At 44.0% G+C, this 22,307-nt stretch overlaps 1 non-coding gene across 1 annotated transcript; it reads left to right on the plus strand.

Annotated features, from left to right (window-relative positions):
• Positions 1 to 21,171: 21,171 nt before the first annotated feature.
• On the plus strand, positions 21,172 to 21,243 carry TRNAT-CGU (transfer RNA threonine (anticodon CGU)). The gene has a single exon. It is a non-coding gene; the product is annotated as a tRNA-Thr (tRNA).
• Positions 21,244 to 22,307: the final 1,064 nt, after the last annotated feature.

Here is a 22,307-nt window from a genome sequence, read left to right on the forward strand (position 1 = left end):
GCTATGTGTTATGTAAGACTGATGAATCACAGACCTGTACCCTTAAAACAAATAATACATTTTATGTTAATGACAAATAAAAATATTTAAAGATGCTATCTTGCCATTTGTATTGACATCAATGGAACTAGAGGGTATTATGCTAAGTGAAATAACTTAGAAAGACAATTCTCATGTGATCTTATGTGGAACTTAAGAAACAAAACAGAGGATCATAGGGGAAGAGTGGGAAAAATAAAACAAGATGAAATCAGAAGGAGACAAACCATAAGAGACTCTTAGTCACAGGAAACAAATTGAGGGTTTGCAAACATGCTGGAGGGGCAGGGGGTTGGGGATGGGGTAACTGGATGATGGACAGTAAGGAGGGCCCATGATGTAATGAGCACTGGGTGTTATATAAACTGATGAATCACTGACCTCTACCTCTGGAACTAATAATACATTATATGTTAGCTAATTGAATTAAATTTTAAAAAATAAAATTAAAAAGTTGTTAATTTTTATGTTAAAATTTTTAAAACTTACACAAGATGTAAAAAAAAAAAAAGATGGTCAACATTGAAAGTCATTAGGGAAATGCAAATCGGAATCCCATGAGATACCATTCACACCCATTAGGATAACAACTGAAAAAGAAAATTACAGATCTTGGTACCGATTTGGACAAATTAGAACCCTTGTGCATTGTTGGTGGAGTGTAAAATGCTGTAGCCATTATGGAAAACAACAGGACTACACCCTCAAAAAAATATAACACACCCAGCAACACCACTCTGGATATATACCCAGCAGAACTGAAAGCAGACTTTTGAAGAGGTATTTGTGTACCCTCCTTCATAGGAGAATTATTCAAAATAGCCAAAAGTTGGAAGAAACCCAACTTTCCATTGATGTGAATGGATAAATCAAAATGTGGACTATACATGCAAAGAAGTATTATTCAGCTTTAAAAATTCAAAGACAATTCAAAGTCATAGACAGCAGAATGGTAGTTGCCAAGGGTTGTCATAGGGAACAATGGGGATTTATTGTTTGATGGGTACAAAATTACAGTTTTCCAAGATGAAACAGTTCTGGAGATGGGCAATGATGATGGTTAACAATGGAATATACTTAGTGCCACTGAACTAAACACCTAAACTGGCAAATTTTATGCTATGTGTGTTTACCACCATTAAACAGTTTTTAAAACAGATGTGGGGGGGGCACTTAATGCATAATAAAGCAAAGCTGTGGATTATGGCAGACTTCTAGTTGTAAATGATATAAGCTAAAAGGTAGGCGAGTACCATCTTAAAACACTCAAAGAAAAGAAAGCTGTTAACCTATGGTTCTGTTACCTGCAAAAACATCTTTCAAAAATGAAGGTAAGACTTTCTCAGACATATAAAAGCTTTAACAACTCATCACCTGCAGATTCTTATAAGAAATTAAAGGAAGGAGGTACCTGGGTGGCTCAGTCAGTTAAGCATCTGCCTTCAGCTCAGGTCAAGATCCTGGGGTCCTGGGATCAAGCCCTGCATTGGGCTCCCTGCTCAGCAGGGAATCTGCTTCTCCCTCTCCCTCTCCCTGCTCATTCTCTCTCTCTCAAATAAGTAACTGAAATCTTTTAAAAAGAAGCAATATTGGGGCACCTGGGAGGCTCAGTGGGTTAAACCTCTGCCTTCCATTCAAGTCGTGATCTCAGGGTCCTCGGATCGAGCCCCACATCAGATTCTCTGCTCAGCGGGGAGCCTGCTTCCCCCACTCCCCCCGCCTGCCTCTCTGCCTACTTGTGATTTTTCTCTGTCAAATAAATAAATAAAATCTAAAAAAAAAAAGAAGCAATATTAAAGGAAGTCTTTCAGAAAGAAGGAAAATGATACCAGACACAACTCTAGATCTACACAAAGGAAGAGCACCAGAAACAGTAACTACATAAATAAGTATATGACAATTTTTCTTAGTATTTAAATCTCCTGAAGGATAACTGGCTGGGACAAAGAGAAAATAAATAGGAAGATCATAAAGATACCACGTCAATTGGCTCATTAAATATAAGTGGTCTAAATAATCCAGTTAAAAGGCAGAGATTTTCAGAATGGTTAAGAAAGGAACCTGACTCTATGCTGTCTAAAAGAAACACCCCTTCAATTATAAACAAAGAGAAATAGGTTATAAGTAAACATACAGAGAAAGGTATGCCAATCAATTAATTATTGAAGTGGTTATACTAATAAATTACTGAAATGGTTATATTTATTTTTTTGAAATGGCTACATTTACATGATACAAAGTTTCAAAGATCTCAGAGCAAATAATATTACCAGAGATAAAGGTCATTTAATAATGATAAACTCATCAAAAGTCAAAGGAATTGTTTATGTACTTAATAGATGCAAATAATGTGAAACAAAACAAAACAAAACAACAACAACAACAACAATCACAGAATTTCAAGGAGATACAGATAAATCCACAATTACAGTCGAGATTTAATACCCTCTCAGCAGCTGATAGAACAAATCAGGAGAAACCGAGTAAGGATTTTTGTTTAATATTTTAAAATACCAACAATCAATTTCATATGTATAAAACACTTCACCCAACAGCAGAATACAGAGTCTTTACAAAGGCACATGTTCCCCCACCACAATGAAATTAAGTGCGGAATCCATAAAAGGAAGATCCTTTAGAAAATCCCCACATGCTTGGAAACTAAGTAACACATTTCTGAGTAAACTGTGGGTCAAAAATAAGTAAAAGAGAAAATAAGCATTTTGAACTAAAGGAAAAGAGAACTAGATCCAAAGCTGTGATATGTTGCTGAAAGCAATACATGAAGGGGAAGGTATGGGGCCAAATGCCTTTAATAAAAAAGAAGAGACTCAGGGCTCCTGGGTGGCTCAGTGGGTTAAAGCCTCTGCCTTCGGCTCAGGTCATGATCCCAGGGTCCTGGGATTGAGCCCCGGATCGGGCTCTCTGCTCCGCGGGGAGCCTGCTTCCCCCGCTCTCTCTCTCTGCCTGCCTCTCTGCCTACTTGTGATCTCTGTCAAATAAATAAATAAATAAATCTTAAAAAAAGAAGAAGAAGAAGAAGAAGAAGAAGAGGGGACTCAAATCAATGGTTCAGTGCCCATTTTTTAAAAACTAGAAAAGCGAGAGGAGTCAAGATGGCAGAGTAATAACAGGCTGAGACGACATCAGGTAGCAGGAGATCAGCTAGATAGTTTATCAAACCTTTCCGAACACCTACAAGTCCAACAAGAGATCAAATAGAAGAAGAGCAGCAATTCTACAAACAGAAAATCGACCACTTTCTGAAAGGTAGGACGTGCGGAGAAGTGAATCCAAAGTGACGGGAAGATAGACCGCGGGGGGGGGGGGGGGGGGGGGCTGGCTCCCGGCAGGCAGCGGAGCAGCAGAGCACTAAATCAGGACTTTTAAAAGTCTGCTCCACTGAGGGACATAGCTCCAGAGGCTAAGCCAGGGTGAAGCCCATAGGGGGACAGCGTGGTCCCAGGTCCCACGGGGTCACAGAAGGATCGGGGGTGTCTGAGTGTCGCAGAGCTCACAGGTATCAGAGTGGGGAAGCCGGCTACAGAGACAGAGCTGGGGACTGAGCTGTCAACTCGGGGTTACCTTAAACTGTGATCTGTTGCACAGTCAGACCACTGCTCTTTGAACAGGGACCCCACAAGATCCAGAGAGACCCCCTGGAAGAGCTCAGGGATCTGCGGGGTTCGGAGACTCCAGGCAGGGCTGTGTGCCAGAGACAGAGATGCTGGTCACAGGCTGGGTGAACTCAGAGCATGGCCGGAGGCCAGGCGACGGGAGTGATTGAGCGCTTTTCTCTGAGGGCGCACTGAGGAGTGGGGCCCCAAGCTCTCAGCTCCTCCAGGCCCCAGGCCGGGGACTGGGAGGCCGCCATTTTCATTCCTGTCCTCCAGAGCTCTACGGAGAGCACTCAGGGAACAAAAGCTCCCGAAAGCAAACCCTATCGCATTACTCAGACAGCCCCGGTAAGGGCGGTACAATTCCACCTCGGCAAAGACACTTGAGAATCACTACAACAGGCCCCTCCCCTGGAAGATCAGCAAGAAATTGAGCCAAGACCAAGTTCACTTAGCAAGGAGAACAACGGAACTCCAGAGGAGGAGAAAGCAAAGCATGGAACTCATGGCTTTCTCCTCATGATTCTTTAGTCTTGCAAAATTAATTAATTTTTTTTTAATTTGATTTTTTCCTTATGCTAAATTTTTTTTTAACTTTTCCTCTTTCCTCTTTTAATGTTTTTTTAACTAGTTATCTTAACAGTACCTTTCATTAAAAAAAATCTTTTTGAACCTTCATTATTATAGTCATATTTTATCCTTCATTGTATCTAACTTATTTTTTGTATACACTAGGGTTTTTTCTTCTAAATAAATTGGGATGCTTCTTCTAATAGATCAAAACACACCCTAAATCTAGCACAGGGCTTTGTTTCTAGTCTCCAGCCTGAGCTAATTCTCTCCACTTTTTTTCTTTATGCTCCCAACCAACTTATCTTATCAACTCCTTTTTTAGAAATTTTTTTTAATTTTAGAAAAATTTTTAAAAATTTTTCTTCTTTATAGTCATATTCCATCCCTTCATCATGTTTACCCATGTTTACCCTTATTTTGTATTAAGTTTTTCATTCTTTAAAATTTTGGAAAGTAGTTTCTTCTAAGAGACCAAAATACTCCCAAAATTAAGTGGGTGACTCTGTTCTATTCACCAGTCTAGTATATATATATTTTCCTTTTTATATTTTTTCTTTATTTTTTTCTTTTTTTAATTTTTTTTTCCTGAACTTCTTTTTACCTCCCTTCTTTCCCCCATGATTTGGGGTCTCTTCTGATTTGGTTAAAGCACATTTTCCTGGGTTCTTTGCCACCCTTCTAATATTTTATTCTCTCATTCATATATTCTTATCTGGATAAAATGACAAGGTGGGAAAACTCACCACACAAAAAAAGAACAAGAGGCAGTTCCGAAGGCTAGGGACCTAATCAATACAGACAACAGTAATATGTCAGATCTAGAGTTCAGAATGATGATTCTCAAGGTGCTAGCTGGGCTCAAAAAAGGCATGAAAGATATTACAGAATCCCTATCTGGAGAAATAAAAGAACTAAAATCTAGCCAAGCTGAAATTAAAAAAGCTATTAATGAGGTGCAATCAAAAACAGAGGCTCTTACTGCTAGGATAAATGAGGTAGAAGAGAGAATTAGTGACATAGAAGACCAAATAACAGAGAATAAGAAGCTGAGCGAAAGAGAGACAACCAACCACTGGCCACGAGGGGAAAATTCGAGAGGGGAAAATTGAGAGATAAGTGATACCATAAGATGAAACAACAATAGAATAATTGGGATTCCAGAAGAAGAAGAAAGAGAGAGCGCAGCAGAAGGTATATTGGAGAGAATTATTGTAGAGAATTTCCCTAATATGGCAAAGGGAATAAGCATCAAAATCCCAGGAGGCGCAGAGAGCCCCCCCTCAAAATCAATAAGAATAGGTCCACACCCTGTCATCTAAGAGTAAAATTTACAAGTCTTAGTGACAAAGAGAAAATCCTGAAAGCAGCCTAGGACAAGAAGTCTGTAACATACAATGGTAAAAATATTAGACTGACAGCAGACTTATCCACAGAGACCTGGCAGGCCAGAAAAGAGCTGGCATGATATATTCAGAGCACTAAACGAGAAAAACATGCAGCCAAGAATACTATATCCAGCTAGGCTGTCATTGAAATAGAAGGAGAGAATAAAAGCTTCCAGGACAAACAAAAACTAAAAGAATTTGCAAACACCAAACCAGCTCTACAGGAAACACTGAAAGGGGTCCTCTAAGCAAAGAGAGAGCCTAAAAGTAGATCAGAAAGGAACAGAGACAATATACATAAACAGTCACCTTACAGGCAATACAATGGCACTAACTTCATATCTCTCAATAGTTACCCTGAATGTAAATGGGCTAAATGCCCCAATCAAAAGACATAGGGTATCAGAATGGACAAAAAAAACAAGACCCATCATATGCTGTCTACAAGAATTTACCATGCTAATGGACATCAAAAGAAGGCTGGGGTGGCAATCCTTATATCAGATCAATTAGATTTTAAGCCAAAGACTATATAAGAGATGAGGAAGGACACTGTATCATACTCAAGGGTCTGTCCAACAAGAAGATCTAACAATTTTAAATATCTAAGCCCCTAACATGGGAGCAGCCAACTATATAAACCAATCAATACAAAATCAAAGAAACACATTGACAATAATAGACAATAATAGACTCAAGGGGACTTTAACACTCCCCTCACTGAAATGGAGAGATCATCCAAGCAAAAGATCAATAAGGAAATAAAGGTTTTAAATGACACACTGGACCAGATGGACATATCAGATATATTCAGAACATTCCAACCCAAAGCAACAGAATACACATTCTTCTCTAGTGCACATGGAACATTCTCCAGAATAGATCACATCCTGGGTCATAAATCAGGTCTCAACTGTATCAAAAGTTTGGGATCATTCCCTCCATGTTTTCAGACCACAATGCTCTGAAGCTAGAACTTAGTCACAAGAGGAAATTGGAAAGGATTCCAAATACATGGAGACTAAAGAGCATCCTACTAAAGAATGAATGGGTCAACCAGGAAAATAAAGAAGAATTGAAAAATTCATGGAAACAAATGATAATGAAAACACAACGGTTCAAAATCTGTGGGACACAGCAAAGTCAGTCCTGAGAGGAAAATATATAGCGATACAAGCCTTTCTCAAAAGAACAAGAAAGGTCTCAATAGCACAACCTAATCTTACTCCTAAAGTTGCCAGAGAAAGAACAGTAAATAAGCCTAACTCAGCAGAGAATAAAGATCAGAGCAGAAATCAATAAAATAGAAACCAAAAGAACAGTAGAACAGATCAACGAAACTAGGAACTGGTTCTTTGAAAGAATTAATAAGATCGATAAACCCCTGGCCAGACTTATCAAAAAGTAAAGAGAAAGGAACCAAATTAATAAAATAATGAATGAAAGAGGAGAGATCACAACCAACACCAAAGAAATACAAACAATTATAAGAACATATTATGAGCAACTATACGCCAGCAAATTTGACAATCTGGAAGAAATGGATGCATTCCTAAAGGCATATTAACTACTACGACTGGACCAGGAAGAAATAAAAAACCTGAACAGACCCATAACCAGTAAGGAGATTAAAGCAGTCATCAAAAATCTCCCAACAAACAAGAGCCCAGGGCCAAATGGCTTCCCGGGGAATTCTACCAAACATTTAAGGAAGAATTAATTCTTATTCTCCTAAAACTGTTCCAAAAAACAGAAATGGAAGGAAAACTCCCGAACTCATTTTATGAGACCAGCACTACCTTGATCCCCAAACCAGACAAGGATCCCATCAAAAAAGAGAATTACAGACCAATATCCTTGATGAACACAGATGTGAAAATTCTCACCAAAATACTAGCCAATAGGATCCAATAGTACATTAAAAGGATTATTCACCAAAACCAAGTGGAATTTATTCCAGGGCTGCAAGTTGGTTCAGCATCTGCAAATCAATCAATGTGATACAATACATTAATAAAAGAAAGAACAAGAACCATATGATACTCTCAATAGATGCTGAAAAGCATTTGACAAAGTACAGCATCCTTTCCTGATGAAAACTCTTCAAAGTGTAGGGATAGAGGGCACATACCTCAATATCATCAAAGCCATCTATAAAAACCCACCGCAAATAGCATTCTCAATGGAGAAAAACTGAGAGCTTTTCTGCTAAGGTCAGGAACACGGCAGGGATGTCCATTATCACCACTGCTATTCAACATAGTACTAGAAGTCCTAGCCCCGGCAATCAGACAACAAAAAGAAATTAAAGGCATCTGAATTGGCAAAGAAGAAGTCCACCTATCACTCTTTGCAGATGATATGATACTCTATGTGGAAACCCCAAAAGACTCCACTCCAAATCTGCTAGAACATGTACAGGAATTCAGTAAAGTGTCAGGATATAAAATCCGTGCACAGAAATCAGTTGCATTTCTTTACACCAACAACAGGACTGAAGAAAGAGAACTTAAGGAGTCAATCCCATTTACAATTGCACCAAAAACCATAAGATACCTAGGAATAAACCTAACCAAAGAGGCAAAGAATCTATACTCAGAAAACTATAACATAATCATGAAAGAAATTGAGGAAGACACAAATAAATGGAAGAAAATTTTCCATGCTCATGGATTGGAAGAACAAATATTGTGAAAATGTCTCTGCTACCTAAAGCAATCTATACATTTAATGCAATCCCTATCAAAATCCCATTTTTTTCAAAGAAATGGAAAAAATAATCCTAAAATTTATAATGGAACCAGAAAAGACCTTGAATAGCCAGAGGAATATTGAAAAAGAAAGCCAAAGTTGGTGGCATCACAATTTCAGACTTCAAGCTCTATTACAAAGCTGTCGTCATCAAGACGGTACGGTACTGGCACAAAAACAAACACATGGATCAATGGAACAGAATAGAGAGCCCAGAAATAGACCCTCAACTCTATGGTCAACTAATCTTCAACAAAGCAGGAAAGAATGTCCAATGGAAAAAAGACGGTCTCTTCAACAAATGGTGTTGGGAAAACTGGACAGCCACATGCAGAAAAATGAAACTGGACCATTTCCTTACACCACACACAAAAATAGACTCAAAATGGATGAAGGATCTCAATGTGAGACAGGAATCCATCAAAATCCTTGAGAACACAGGCAGCAACCTCTTCGACCTCAGCCACAGCAACTTCTTCCTAGAAACATCACCAAAGGCAAGGGAAGCAAGGGCAAAAATGAACTATTGGGACTTTGTCAAGTTCAAAAGCTTTTGCACAGCAAAGGAAACAGTTAACAAAACCAAAAGACAACTGACAGAATGGGAGAAGATATTTGCAACGACATATCAGATAAAGGGCTAGTATCCAAAATCTATAAAGAATTTATCAAACTCAACACCCAAAGAACAAATAATCCAATCAAGAAATGGGCAGAGGACATGAACAGACATGTCTGTAAAGAAGACATCCAGATGGCCAACAGACACATGAAAAAGTGCTCCACATTGCTCGGCATCAGGGAAATACAGATCAAAACCACAATGAGATCCCACCTCACACCAGTCAGAATGGCTAAAATTAACAAGTCAGGAAATGACAGATGCTGGGAAGGAGGTGGAGAAAGGGGAACCCTCCTACACTCTTGGTGGGAATGCAAGCTGGTGCAACCACTCTGGAATACAGCATGGAGGTTCCTCAAAATAGAGCTACCCTATGACCCAGCAATTGCACTACTGGGTATTTACCCTAAAGATACAAATGTAGTGATCCGAAGGGGCACGTGCACCCGAATGTTTATAGCAGCAATGTCCACAATAGCCAAACTATGGAAAGAACCTAGATGTCCATCAACAGATGAATGGATAAAGAAGATGTGGTATATATATATAATGGAATACTATGCAGCCATCAAAAGAAGTGAAATCTTGCCATCTGCAACGAAGTGGATGGAACTAGAGGGTATTATGCTTAGCGAAATAAGTCAATCAGAGAAAGACAATTATCATATGATCTCCCTGATATGAGGAAGTTGAGAGGCAATGTGGAGGGTTTGGGTAGGAAAAGAATAAATGAAACAAGATGGGATTGGGAGGGAGACAAACCATAAGAGACTCTTAATCTCACAAAACAAACTGAGGGTTGCCGGCGTGGGGGTGGGTAAGGAGAGGGTGGTGGGGTTATGGACACTGGGGAAGGTATGTGCTATGGTGAGTGCTGTGAAGTGTGTAAACCTGGTGATTCACAGACCTGTACCCCTGGGGCTAATAATACATTGTATGTTAATAAAAAAATTAAATATTATTTATAAATAAATAAATAAATACTAGAAAAGCAAATTAAGCCTAAACGAAGTAGAAAAAAGTAAATAATAAGGGTCAGAACAGAAATAAGTGACATAGAAACACAGGACAGGAAGGGGGGGGGAAATCAATGGAAATAAAGCAGTCCCTGTGGAAGATAAGTAAAAATCGATAAGCCTCTACCAAACAAATTAAGAAAAATGAAGAGAAGGACACACATTACCAATATCAGGAAGGGAGGGGGGCGGTGACCCCAGCAGACTCTGTGAATGGAAGTGGGTAGTAAGGCACTGTTAATAGAAACTTTACGTCAGTAATTCAGCAACTTAGTTGGAACAATTTCCTTAAAAGATGCAAACTACAAAGCTTACTTAAGAAGAAATAGAGAACCTGATTCATCCTGTATCTATGAAAGAAATTGAATTAATTCCATTTTTAATTAGGAAAACTTTTCACTAGGAAAACCCCAGGCCCACATGGTGTTCTGGTGAATTATACTGATCATTTAAGGAAGATATAATACTAGTTCCATCAAACCCTTCTAGAAAACTTTAAAGCTGGCCCTCAAAGTCAGGGCCAGCACTGGCAGTAAAGGAAATGCTTCCTTTACTAAAAGAATAGTTCCATATACTTTATGTCAGTGTTACCCTGATACCAAAGCTAGAAAAGGACTTTACTAGAAAAGCTAATTACTGACCAATATCCTTCATGAATGTGCATAATTCCTAAATAAATTTTTAGAAAATTGGATGCAACAATATATAAAAACCATAATATATTGTGAAATGGAGTTTATCCAAGGAATGTGGGGATGGTTTAACATTGGGGGAAAAAAGTCAATGTAATTCAACATATTAAAAACTAAAAAAAAAATTAAAACTATAGTCATTTCAATAGACAGAAGCAAACATGTGATGAAGTCTGGCACTCATTCCTGACTTTAAAAAAAAAAAATCCCTCAACGAAGTAGCAATAGAAGGGAACGTCTTCGACCCGTTAAAGGGCATTTGTGACAAACCCACAGTAGTTAACATCACACTTACTATGAAAAGACTGAATGTGGGTGCCTGGATGGCTCAGTTGGTTGGGTGGCTGCCTTTGGCTCAGGCATGATCCCAGGGTCCTGGGATCAAGCCCAGCATCAGGCTCCCTGCTCAGCGGAGAGCCTGCTTGTCCCTCTGCCTCTACCTGCCATTCTGCCTACTGTGCTCTCTCTCTCTCTGCCAAATAAATAAATAAAATCTAAAAAAAAAAAAAAAAAAAAAGGAAAGAAAGAAAAGACTGAATGCTTTTTCCTTAAGGTCAGAAATTATCCAAGAAGGTCATCTCACACCACTTCAATATGACACTGGAAGTTTTAGCCAACAAGGTAAGGAAATTAAATAAAAGACATTCAGCGTAAAAAGGAAGAAGTAAGGGGCACCTGGGTGGCTCAGTGCATTAAGCCTCTGCCTTCAGCCCAGGTCAGGATCCCAGGGTCCAGGGATGGAGCCCCTCGTCAGGCTCCTTGCTGAGCAGGGAGCCTGCTTCTCCCTCTGCGACTCCCCCCACCCCCTCAGCTTGAGCTCTCTCGCTCTTCTCTGACAAATAAATAAAGAAAAAAATTAATAAGACAAAAGTTTCTGGTTATGAAATCAGTATTCAACAGTAAACTGCATTTACTTCTCCCTGCTTCTCCCTCTCCCACTCCCCCTACCTGTGTTCCCTCTCTCACTGTGTCTCTGTCAAACAAATAAAATCTTTAAAAAAAAAAAAAAGAAAGAAAGGAAGGAAGACTTGAAACTCAGTATTCACAGATGACATGATGGTCTACATAGAAATCCGGAGGAAGGTACCAAAATACTACTTCTGAGTGAGTTTAACAAGATGGCAGAAAACCAGGTTGATACAAAATACTAACACATATTTCTAATTACCAGTAATGCACTGCCAGGAAATGGTAAAAATAATATCATCCCCAATACCATCCAAAACATGAACTACACAGGGAGAAATCTGACAAAGAGGTCACAGATGTGGATACAACTACAAAACACTGCTCCGAGAAATTAAAGACCGACATAAATCAAGGGACATACCATGTTCATGGATGGGGAGGCTCAGTTCTGTGAACATCTTAGTTCTCTCCAAAGTGACCTACTGACCTACACGGTTTCTTTGTTTTTGTTTTGTTTTTAAAGATTTAATTTATTTGACAGACAGATCACAAGTAGGCAGAGAGGCAGGCAGAGAGAGGGAGGAAGCAGGCTCCCGGCCAAGCCGAGAGCCCGATGCAGGGCTCGATCCCAGGGCCCTGAGATCACGACCTGAACCGAAGGCAGAGGCTTTAACCCACTGAGCCACCCGGGCGCCCCTGAACTTCAGTTCCCATCTCATATCACATACAAAAAGAACTCTAAATGGGTCACCTAAATGTCAGTTTTTCATTGAAAACTTTCTAGGGGAAAACCTCTGTGACTTCGAGTTAGGCAAAGATTTCTTTATAGATTTCTTATACACATCAAGAAAGGAACAGATAAATTGGATTTTGTCAGAAGTTAAAACTTCTGCTCTTAAAAAGATGCTGTTGAGAGAATGAAAAGAGCCACGGACTGGGAGAGAATATTCGGGAATCAGTATCTAATGAAGTATTTGTATCCAGCATACATCAAGAACTTGCTGAGTTCAATAATAAGAAAACAAACAACCCAATTAAAAAAGGCATCAGGGATTTGAACGGACACTTCTCCAGAGAAGACAGGCGAGCAGTAAATAAACACAAGAAGACATAGTCAACATGGCCAGTCACTGGACAAATGTAAATTAAAACCACAGTGAGATTTCTCCGCAGGCCTGTGACAATAGCTAAATTAAAGTGACCGTACCAAGCATCGGTGGGAATGAGGCCCTGGAACTTTCCTACACAGCTGGTGGGAATGTGAAAGGCACAACCACTATGAGAAACAGTTTGCCAGTTTCTTAAAAAGATGAACCTATGATCCAGGAGTTTTGAAAGCATTGCAATATCCTGTCAAAGGTCTGTACGGGAATGTTCGTCGTAGCTTTCTTGGTCATCCCTCCAAACCGGAAACAGCTTTAAAGATTCCTACTGCTCAGGAGTGCCTGGGTGGCTCAGTGGGTTAAAGCTCTGCCTTCGGCTCAGGTCTTGATCTCAGGGTCCTGGGATCGAGCCCTGCATCAGGCTCTCTGCTCAGTGGGGAGCCTGCTTCCCCCTCTTCCTCTGCCTACTTGTGATCTCTCTCTCTCTGTCAAATAAATAAATAAATAATATTTTTAAAAAAATTCCTACCGCTCAGTAATCACAAGGAGTGAATTCTTGGTATGAAATAATCTAAGACATGGATGAGTCTTGAAATAAGGGCGCTGAGTAAAAGCCAGAAAAAAAAAAAATTTTTTTTTTTTTAAAGAATGCATTCTGTTTGATTCCACTTATGTAACATGCCAGGCGCTGCAAACTCACACAGAGAGGCGGAAAGCAGAACAGGAGTGGCTGAACGATGGGAGAGAAAGATTCTACAAGGACAGAAAGAAACAACCCAAAACCCAACAGCCCAACTCAAAAGAAAGCAGCCATCCGGGGTTTCTGCAGGTGTTTGGACCTGAATGGAGCTAGTGGCTTTTCTTTGAGATCAGCTCAGGTCTGCATGTGGTGTTTGTATTGTGTCTCTGTATTTGCCCTTGCAGAATTTTCCAGAGAGCCCAATGCACAGCACTCGCCCCTGGGCCAGGACAGCTGGCAAAGCCCCGAGGTAAACACCAGAGCGGCCACTGTCACTGTGGACACAGGTAGACGGTGCCCAATGAGCAGCTACACACTCAGAGCGTTCATTGCAAGAAAACACAGGGACAGCTTTTTAAAAATGGAGAGAGAGGGGCGCCTGGGTGGCTCAGTGGGTTAAGCCTCTGGGTTCTGGGATCGAGCCCTGCATCGGGCTCTCTGCTCGGCGGGGAGCCTGCTTCCCCCCCACCCCACCCCTGCCTGCCTCTCTACCTACTTGTTATCTCTGTCAAATAAATAAATAAAATCTTAAAAAAAAAAAAAAAAAAAAAAAAGGATGGAGAGAGAGAACCACCAGAAAGAAAACCACCACAAAAGTTTTCCCATGAAATCTTATTCCAAAATTTCGGTTTCCTGAAATTTTGCACGTGTCCAAAACGGAGTGAGGAAAAAGGGCAAAGTCCTGTTGCGTGTTCGACCTTTGTACCCCTGAGTTTCACATGTCCATTTACGTTTTTCCAACATGAAAAGCCAAGCCACCACGGAAAATACAAAAGGTTTGTTCTGCTCTGTAGGTAAATTTATCTTCACGTTTGTTCCCATCTCAGTTTTACCCGCTTATCTTTTCCAGTTGCCAAGAACAGCCCTGGGAATCATCGCCTCCCACGCCAAAAGCTGGGGATATGATAATTGGCATCTGATGACAGGAGATGACATTTTTAAACAGTGACTTTCAACTTCATAACACGGATGTCATCTTTAACCATCTATATACTGCTTCAACTCCCACATGTAAGGGGAGAGGGGTATGTATGGGAGATAGCCCCCTTCCAAACACAAATTCACCAAAACTTTGCATTGGTTTAAAAAAACAAATTGCAACCCAGAAGATCAGGTGTCGTTTTTGTAACGGTGTCCTTAAAATACAGGACCCAGAAGAAGGGATCTATCTATGTATCACAATGACTTCCTGGTTAATAGGAGTAAAGATTTGAGTTTTTGAAATATATAATATTAGTAAACCTAAGGGAAAATAAATTCTTCTTTGCTGTATTGAGAAACACACACCATGTATCGTTCCTATGAGATACGGTGCTACTTTATAGAAAGGGGCGATAATTGGCAAAGGAACCCGTCTGGGACATTCACCTCGTGCCTCTTACAAGCTCCTAATACTGAAAAGAGCCGAAGGTATCTGTTCATTTTGACAGCAACATAACATAGCCATAAGGCACCTCTCAACCAGTTGGGGAGACCTCAGCCACGCTGGCACAGAAAGTCAGTGGCTGACTGTCTCTGTTCCTCCCAACCACCACCACACAAATCTAAAAATGAAAGACTCGAGGGGCGCCTGGGTGGCTCGGCGGGTTAAGCCTCTGCCTTCAGCTCAGGTCATGATCTCAGGGTCCTGGGATCGAGCCCCGCATCGGGCTCTCCGCTCAGCGGGGAGCCTGCTTCCCCCTCTCTCTCTGCCTGCCTCTCTGCCTACTTGTGATCTCTGTCAAACAAATAAAATCTTTAAAAAAAAGAAAGAAAGAAAGAAAGACTTGAACAGAGCCAGTATCGAAGCTCCTTGTAGCCCAGCATCAGGGCCCGCCGGCTCACTCACCAGCAGATGGATGTTTGCTTACGGCTGCTAATATGCGACCGAAAGGTGACCTCAGGAAAGCAATGACCCTGACCTTTCTGGTAAAGACCCTCCCCTTGTGAACACAGGGAGGCACAAGCAGAGTTACAAGAGCAGCTCGGTCTGTAAAGAGGAATTATTTGAAACATTCTAGGCTGGGAAGGCGCTAGAGCCATTGGCAGTGACACAGCTGGACATCAGATGCTTTGCTGTTTTTTAAAAAGACAGATTCCAGGGCGCCTGGGTGGCTCAGTGTGTTAAGCCTACGCCTTCGGCTCAGGTCATGAGCTCAGGGTCCTGGGATCGAGTCCCGCATCGGGCTCTCTGCATAGCAGGGAGCCTGCTTCCCCCTCTCTCTCCCTCTGCCTACTTGTGATCTCTGTCAAATAAAAAAAAGAAGAAAGATTCCGTAACATTTACAAAAGGAAACCATTTGAGGGAAGATAAACCCCCAACACTGATTTTCCTGTGTGTAACTGTGGATCGACACAGAAGCAAAAAAGATAGGAGATGGAAAGATCCTAAGTAAACCTCTAGAAGGAGGAGGGGGAATCTAGGGTCCTTTGCAGAGCACAAAACACAAGAGAAACAGCGATTTTGTTCTGTTACTGTCTAACTACCTTGTTTGCTTTTTTCCATATACGTAAAACCGCTGTCAATGCTGCCTGCTCATGTTTGTACCCCAGATACTCTAGTTGACCTTTTTAGTGCTTATCTGAAAAAGCAAAAGGGAAAAGTAAAAGAATGAAACTTTTCATTATTCACAGCTGCCAACTCCATCTCATTCTAGCTCTGGAATGAACCCGCTGAAGCACGCTCTTCTGAGCTGAGAGCTTCTAAGACTGATTTCATGAGGTGACCCCAGGGCATTCTGCACAACTGCAATTTTTCTGCAAAAAAAAAAAAAAAAAAAAATTTACTTGACCTCTTCATCACTTTCCGTGTACGGCTGGCATCATTTGGGAAAGTGTGTTTAAACCATGATGCCCTCCCTCTCCGAGCTAGGAGACCATCGCTCCTTCTTGATTTTGTTACAGAGATGATGACAGCAACATATTTTGCTTCAGTCCCCACCTGGCTGTGTTCTGCAGGGACCCCCCCACAACCCCTACACATGAACAAGGTGCCAAAAGAAGACAAACACAGTTATCACAAGTACCCCAGCGACCCCATTCACCGAAAATCACAGGAAATTCACGTAATGAAATGCAAAAGAAATGAATTTAGAATCTAGGACCCACAGGCGCCAGCCACAAGCAATGGGGAAATGACATATTCTATTTCCTCCCAACTCATCTCCAGGTTCAATGCACTCCCAATCAAAATCCCGGCAGGCCTCTCTAGAAACTGATGAGCAGGTTCAAAGAATTACCGGGGAACGGGAACGCCAAGGACTAGAATACACAGAAGGACTTTGTAAAACAACGAAGTCGGAGGTTTTACAATCCTTGATTTCAGTACTCCCCATAAAACACAATAATCAAGACTGGGTGGTCACCAGCATAAAGATAAGCCCACAGATGAATGAAACATAACACAAACTCCAGAAACGGACCACAAATGCACAGAACACTGAATTTTATTTATTTTTTAAAAAGATTTTACTTATTTATTGGACAGAGAGAGAGATCACAAGTAGGAAGAGAGGCAGGCAGAGAGAGAGGGGGAAGCAGGCTCCCCGCTGAGCGGAGAGCCGGATGTGGGACTCGATCCCAGAACCTCGAGATCATGACCTGAGCAGAAGGCAGAGGCTTAAGCCATAGAGCCACCCAGGTGCCCCTGGAACACTGAATTTTAACACAGTTATCACAGCAATTCCGTGGGGAAAGGATAATCATTTCGGCAAATGGTGCTGGAACAACTCGACATCCACATGGGAAAAGCAGGACCATCAAGCCCTACCTCACACCATACACAAAAATCAACTCAAAACGGATCACAGGCCTCAGTGTAAAAGGTAAAACGGTAACAGTGCTGGGAGAAAACCTTTGTGACCTAGGGTGACAAAGGTTTCTTCGTTAGGACACAACAAGCATGAAGCATAAATGGAAAAAAAAAAAAAAAGATAAACTGGAATTCATCGAAATTAAAAGCTCCTGCACTTTGAAAGACACCTTAAAGGACGAGAAAAATTCAAGCCACAGACCAGGTGAAACCACTCACAATCTACATGCGTATCTGCCAAAAGACTCGTATCCAGATTAAACAACCAACTCTGACGACTCAGTAATAGACAAACGAGCTATAAAAACGGACCAAAGATCTGAGCGGTCACCTTCCCAAGACAGGTGACAAAGAGCTAACAGGCACAGGAAAAGGTGCTTACTGTCGTTAGTCATCAAGGAAATGCAAATTAAAACGAGGTAACAACCACATACCCACCAGAAGAACTAAAATTAAAATGCCAGGATGTGGAAAACATGAAGTAACTGGAACTCAGATATTTTGGGGGTAGGCGGACATGTATGGTGGCCCCAGGCCCCTTACACCTGCTTAGTTCACAGCCCAGACCCCCACCCAGCATCTGAGGTGCTCAGCCTGCTCTGTAACATTGAATTTCTCACAGAAAGTTAACAAAGGAAGACTGTGTTCTCTGCCTCTAGCCCCGGGCTCTCACCCCCCATGACTAACAGTGCTGTTGCTAGGATGCTAGGAGTGGCTGACGGAGCTCTGATTTAGGTTATTAGTAAAAACCTGCTATCACGAATTCAAGTGACCTAAATATCTAAGCTTAAGGGGTTTCCCCCCACATCTTCCTCATGCAAATGAGTTTCTCCAAGGTACCTGAGAGCAGAGGTTCTCAAAGTCAGGGCCAGCACCGGCAGCATCAGCGGGACCTGGGAGTTTGTCCAAAAGGCGGCCCCTCGGGCCCCACCTGAGACTGTGTGAGTGGGTCTGCGTCTTCCCGAGACGGGAGGCCCCAGTAACAGGTGCGGCCAGGGTCACAGCTGGGCCTCCTTGACTGTAAAGTGTCGTTCAAATGGGTACAACCAGGGGCACCTGGGTGGCTCAGTCTGTTAAGCATCTGCCTTCAGCTCAGGTCATGATCCTGGGGTCCTGGGATCGAGTCCCGCATGGAGCCCCTGCTCAGGGGGGAGCCGGCTTCTCCCTCCCCCTCTTCCCCCTGCTTGTGCTCACACACCACTCTCTCCCTATCAAATAAATGAATGAATCTTAAAACAAACAAAACAAAACAAAACAAAAAAACCAAATGGGTTTGGCGAGTCCTGCCTGGAAGGGGAGAGGGCTCTGGAGACAACTTCATTTTTTTCAAGCAAACTTAACCCTGAGGGACAGGCACAGAGAAACAAACAAACAAACAAAGTACCAAAAAAAAAAAAAAAAAAAAAGACGCAAAACTATGTATTTTTTTCTAAAATGCAAAAAAGCGACGGTATTTCAATACAAAAGAAACATAGATGTTCCTGAATTATTCAAATTCAGGCAACTTCGTTATACGGGCAGAACAAACAGCCGACATATTTCATCATTTCACCCAGCTATGTCACCAGAAAGGCAGGCCCTGGTTTCTCGCCCTGGCATTTGGGGAACCCTGGGATCAGGTCACATTTCTCTGGAGCCTCCAGGCCCAGGGCCTCCGCTAGGGCTCAGGAAACGTTTGCTGGATCTAAGTTCTTTCCATCAGGGTGAACAAGGAACACCTATCACCAAGGAATTTAAAGTTTCTGCCTGACCCGAGAGCGGGTACAAGGGATAGTCAGTGCCAGGACGGGCCTGGAACGGTGGTTGGAGGGCACCAGCCAGGGAATTTTCGCATAACCACAAAGAGGACCGCAATGAAAGGAACCCCGAATGCTAATTCCTTCTACAGAATTTTTTTTGAGGACCTACCTTGTGTAGGCACCGCTCAAGACGCTGGGGCCAGGACAGACTGATCTTCCTTCCACGTGTCCAAGATCTGTAGTAGGCTCTCAGGGCTTCGTCTGCCAAGAAGATAAGTAGGGTCAGACCACCCAGCACCTGTGTTCTCTAGTTGAGGGCTCACAGCAGGTGGGAGGGCCAGCCTCTCCTAGGACCCCTCAGACCCCTTTCCCCTGGGGCATCCCACTTCCCCAACACGGAACAGATGCCCCTCTATGATTCCACTCCCTCCCTCCCCTCGGAAGACAAAGCTGGAAAAAAGCACCTGTTAGACTCTGATTCCCACTCCACCTGCCAGTTAGTTCTGGGCTCAGCTCCCATGTGAATTTCTCTCATTTGCTAATTTCTTTTCATTTTTGATAAGCCTCTGCCACTTCCGCACAATCCCTCCAACGGCTCACTGAACACCCAAAAAAGGAGGCGAACGATGGAACCAATTTTATCATGAGCTACTTGGAAACACTGCTCGGGAATGCATGGTTTAATTCTGAAAATGTTCTTCGATTTTTTTTTTTTTTTTTTTTTTCTAGTGAGGGAGCTGCGGTGAGGTTTGCGGGAAGATCTCCCACACTGTGGGCACAGTGTCTCAGGGTTCTTGTCCCGGTGTCTGGGGGGAGCTGGGTGGTAAAGGGGTGCCTTTTCCACTCACATTCCCAGGCCTTGACATTTAAAGCAACTTGGCGAACACAACTCCCTGGTATTTTTAAGTTTCCTATTTACCTATATGTTTGCATGGTGGGCTGTGAACATTCCTAATCTATGTCTCCCACCTATCCTACAAACAAACATCTCTGGTAGCAGATGGGAAAGATGCACGGAGCAGAATGTTCCCGCGCACCAGAAGAGCCGCACACGAGGCAAAAAGCCTACCTCCCAGAAACTGATTCAATCAATTGTGATAATGGCCATTGCATGGGAAACCAGGCAGCTATTACAGAGAGTAAGGTAACCCATCGTGCATCATGGTCATATTAGCGTATACACCCTAGTATAAATAACTTACAATCTTATGTTATTATGTATCCTATTAACGAAACACAAATTACTAGTATTTATTGAATAATATGCCATCATTTATGGTATTTTGTATTACGCACTGCAAACCACTGGATGAAGCCAACATACATTAATATTCATGAAAAATCAAAGTGCAGAGAATTGCAAAGTCAGTCCATTTGTATAAAGACAAGAAGCGGAGAATATAAATACATTTGAGCATATGCGTGTGCCTATCAGCTATCGGGAGCAGCGGGGCTCGGCAATTCCCCGCGCAGCCGCATCACCTGGAGGGCCTGGGAAAGCGCAGGTCGCCGGGCCGCACCTGCGGGTCTAATCTGGCGGGGGTACGGGAGCAGGCGAAGGTGCAGGGCGGCAAGCTCCCAGGTGATGCTGATGGTCCAGGACGAGGCACGCACCCTGGGCTCAACCGCGGCAATTTGGGGGACAAGGAGCTTGGGGCTTCTGACTTCTTTAACACTTACGCATTCATTCAACAACCCTTGCCGAGCGTGGGCCCCGCACAGGGCGGCCGTGGAGCGCCCGGGCTGTCGGGCTGGCCACGAGAACCGCCACCTTTCCTCTGCTTCCGGGTGATTCGCCCCCAGAAGGGAAACTGAGGCTCCGACGCGCGCCCGCCGTCCAAGGTCTCGGACTAAGTCTGGAGGAGCTGGGATTCGAACGCTGACTGTGTCGCCGACAAGCGTCCCGCCGGCTCCCGAGTTCCGGACACGCCTCTTGCCGTGGCCGTGGGGACTCCGGGACCAGCGCCCCAGCGCACGCGGGAACCCAGCAAGGCCGGCGGGTCGATCGGCGGGAGTCTGCGGGGAGCGTCCGGCGCGCGCCCGCTAGAGCTTCGCCCTGCCCCGCCCCGCCCCGCCGGCCGCAGGAGGGGCGGGGCCGCGCGACGGGCGGGCGGGCGCGCTCGCGCTCGTGTCCGCGGGGCGAGCGCACGGGAGCGACGCCAGGATAGAGGCTCGCGGAGCCGCCATTCTAACGCAGGCGCGGTGGCCAAGTGGTAAGGCGTCGGTCTCGTAAACCGAAGATCACGGGTTCGAACCCCGTCCGTGCCTGGCATTTGTCTTCCGGGGCGGGGAGACTTTTTAGGCGTGGGATCACTTTTCCAGAGTGTCCGTCGCAGAGCCCACCTCCTGTGTCCCGCGTCTAGAACCTCGCCCCTGGGTGCACATGGGCGCAGAGCTGGCCCACTGTTTTCACCCCGTTTGGGTTCACGCTCCCCTCCCCGTCTCGCGGAGGGTGACAGTCGGGGTGGTCTGGCCGCGCAGCCCTCCGCTCACTGCAGATCAACGCCCCTTACCCGCCTCCCCGCTGCCGGAAGTTGCGGGTCCCCCCGACACTCGTGACCCCGGGCCCAAAAAAAGAAAAAAAAAAAAAAATCCTCCAGCTGCTGGCACTGGACTGGGGAGCCACGGAGCTTCCCCTCCACGTTAAAGTCCAACTTTATCCTCTCTAATGAGAGGACTGCCGCGGCCTGAAGCCGGGCCCACGCCCAGAGTCCGCCGCTGGCGGGCGCGCCGGCTATTTTTAAAACGAAATCCGTTGCAGGCGCCGCGTTAGGGAGGAAATCCTGCCCAGACGCGGCGACGTTGGGACGCGGGAACCTGAACCCGGTCTGGGCCTCCGTCTGCCCTTCTGGGAAATGGGTCTGTGCCGGCCGGAGGCGGTTGCGAAGCCGCTGCCAGACGCGCGGGCGGTCGAGGCGGCCCCAGGAAACCGAGCTGGGGTCGCGCGGAACCTGTTGTCTCTGCCCCGCGGAAGGATGCACCACGCGGCTGCTCGAGTGCATTTAACGAGTCGAGTGACCTCGACCCCCACCCCCCTCCCCCGGGGCGCTGGCCTCGTTGTCGTCTGAAAACCGGCTTGACCTAGCTCGGGGAAACCTGGGTCAGCCTGACATTCCTAAGGGAGTCAGGGGGCTGCTGCTGTCTGCGTGGACTGGGGTGGGGGGTGGGGGTACCTCGGTGCGCCAGCCTGATCTGGGCGGGCTCCCTCTGATGGGGAGAATGGGGTTGGGGTTGTGATGCGGGGGGGCGGGGAGCCTGGCCAGGAGCGGCCAGGGGGTAAGAGCCCCCGCCGTGCCAGCCTTCATCAGCTGGGTTCGCGGGACCCCACCTCC

The sequence above is a fragment of the Lutra lutra genome, chromosome 18 (genome assembly GCF_902655055.1).
Source record: "Lutra lutra chromosome 18, mLutLut1.2, whole genome shotgun sequence".
Classification (NCBI taxonomy): Eukaryota; Metazoa; Chordata; class Mammalia; order Carnivora; family Mustelidae; genus Lutra; species Lutra lutra.